Source organism: Schistocerca gregaria, chromosome 8, assembly GCF_023897955.1.
Source record: "Schistocerca gregaria isolate iqSchGreg1 chromosome 8, iqSchGreg1.2, whole genome shotgun sequence".
NCBI classification, from domain to species: Eukaryota; Metazoa; Arthropoda; class Insecta; order Orthoptera; family Acrididae; genus Schistocerca; species Schistocerca gregaria.
In genome coordinates this window covers 462,993,425-462,996,066 of record NC_064927.1, presented here as the reverse complement: position 1 = coordinate 462,996,066, position 2,642 = coordinate 462,993,425, and the positions used below count along the sequence as shown (strand labels likewise).

The 2,642-nt window shown below is 43.3% G+C and overlaps 1 non-coding gene across 1 annotated transcript; it reads left to right on the top strand.

Moving 5' to 3' along the window:
- The first annotated feature begins 1,418 nt into the window (after positions 1-1,418).
- On the top strand, positions 1,419-1,493 carry Trnal-caa (transfer RNA leucine (anticodon CAA)). Its single transcript has one exon. It is a non-coding gene; the product is annotated as a tRNA-Leu (tRNA).
- Positions 1,494-2,642: the final 1,149 nt, after the last annotated feature.

Here is a 2,642-nt window from a genome sequence, read left to right as displayed (position 1 = left end):
CTCATCTGACCAGAAATCCTTGTCTTCCTCCCACTTCACTTCGCTGATCCCTATTATATCTAGATTGAGCCTTTGCATTTCCCTTTTCAGATTTTTTAGTTTCCCTACTACGTTGAAGCTTCTGACATTCCACGCCCCGACTCGTAGAACATTATCCTTTCGTTGATTATTCAGTCTTTTTCTCACGGTATCCTCCCCCTTTGCAATCCCCTGTCGGAGATCCGAATGGGGGACTATTCCGGAATCTTTTGCCAATGGAGAGATCATCATGACACTTCTCCAACTACACGCCACATGTCCTGTGTATACACGTTACGTGTCTTTAATGCAGTGGTTTCCATTGCCTTCTGCATCCTCATGTCTTTGATCATTGCTGATTCTTCCGCCTTTAGGGGCAATTTCCCACCCGTAGGACAAGAGAGTGCCCCGAACCTCTATCCGCTCCTCCACCCTCTTTGACAAGGCCATTGGCACAATGAGGCTGACTTCTTATGCCGGAAGTCTTCGGCCGCCAATGCTGATTAATTATCAAAATTTAGGCAGTGGCGGGGATTGAACCCGGTACCGAAGACGTTTCGATTAAAATTCAAAAACGCTACCCCTAGACCACATCTACAGCCTCATTACCGAACTATCAGTTTAATAAGTCGCAGCTGCAAAATAGTAACGCGAATTCTTTACAGACGAATCGAAAAACTAGTAGAAGCCGACCTCGTGGAAGATCAGTTTGGATTCCGTAGAAATGTTGGAACACGTGAGGCAATACTGACCCTACGACTTATCTTAGAAGTGAGATTAGGGAAAGGCAAACCTACGTTTCTAGCATTTGTAGACTTACAGAAAACTTTTGACAATGTTGACTGGAATACTCTCTTTCAAATTCTGAAGGTGGCAGGGGTAAAATACAAGGACCGAAAGGCTATGTACAATTTGTACAGAAACCAGATGGCAGTTATAAGAGTCGAGGGACATGAAAAGGAAGCAGTGGTTGGGAAGGGAGTAAGACAGGGTTGTAGCCTCTCCCCGATCTTATTCAATCTGTATATCAAGCAAGCTATCAAGAAAACAAAAGAAAAATTCGTAGTAGGTATTAACGTCCCCAGAGAAGAAATAAAATCTTTGAGACTTCCTGGCAGATTAAAACTGTTTGCCCGACCGAGACTCGATCTCGGGACCTTTGCCTTTCGCCGGCAAGTGCTCTACCAACTGAGCTACCGAAGCACGACTCACGCCCGGTACTCACAGCTTTACTTCTGGCAGTACCTCGTCTCCTACCTTCCAAACTTTACAGAAGCTCTCCTGCGAGACATGCAGAACTAGCACTCCTGAAAGAAAGGATAATGCGGAGACATGGCTTAGCCACGGCCTGGGGGATGTTTCCAGAATGAGATTTTCACTCTGCAGCCCGGTGTGAGTCGTGCTTCGGTAGCTCAGTTGGTAGAGCACTTGCCCGCAAAAGGCAAAGGTCCCGAGTTCGAGTCTCGGTCGGGCACACAGTTTTAATCTGCCAGGAAGTTTCACATCAGCGCACACTCCGCTGCAGAGTGAAAATCTCATTCTGGAAAATCTTTGAGGTTCGCCGATGACATTGTAATTCGGTCATAGACAGCAAGGACTTGGAAGAGCAGTTGAACAGAATGGACAGTGTCTTGAAAGGAGGATATAAGATGAACGTCAATAAAAGCGAAACGAGGATAATGGAATGTAGTCGATTTAAGTCGGGTGATGCTGAGGTAATTAGTTTAGGAAATGAGACACTTGAAGTAGTAAAGGAGTTTTGCTATTTGGGGAGCAAAATAACTGATCATGGTCCAAGTAGAGAGGATATAAAATGCAGACTGGCAATGGCAAGGAAAGCGTTTCTGTAGAAGAGAAATTTGTTAACATCGAGTATAGATTTAAGTGTCAGGAATTCGTTTCTGAAAGTATTTGTATGGAGTGTAGCCATGTATGGAAGTGAAACATGGACGATAACTAGTTTGGACAAGAACAGAATAGAAACTTTCGAAATGTGGTGCTACAGAAGAATGCTGAAGATTAGATGGGTAGATCACATAACTAATGAGAAGGTATTTAATAGAACTGGAGGGAGTTTGCGGCACAACTTGAGAAGAAGAAGGGACTGGTTGGTAGGACATGATCCGAGTCATCAAGGGATCACAAATGTAGCAATGGAGAGCAGCGTGGAGAGTAAAAATCGTAGAGGGAGACCAAGAGATGAATACACTAAGCAGATTCAGAAGGATGTAGGTTGCAGTAGGTACTGGGAGATGAAGAAGCTTGCACAGGATAGAGTGGCATGGAGAGCTGCCTCAAAAACAGTCTTAGGACTGAAGACAACAACAACATGTTTACTGAGACTTTTGCTTCTAGTATCTTGTAATTTCAACTGTATGCGTTTACGCCATTAATTATGGTACACCATATGTGTACACTTTATCTTTGTACTATACATTATTTCATTTCAATAAATTTCATTGTGTACATAATGTGTTGCCTATTCTTGGCTGTGTATGATTTAAGGGAACAAAACTCGGCAGCAGCAGCAGCAGCAGGAACAACAGCATTTTAAGCAGTGTATAAATGTCTTCTCCATAGTATTGAGTATACGTAATATGTTGGTGTTGATAAAAATTTCTTCA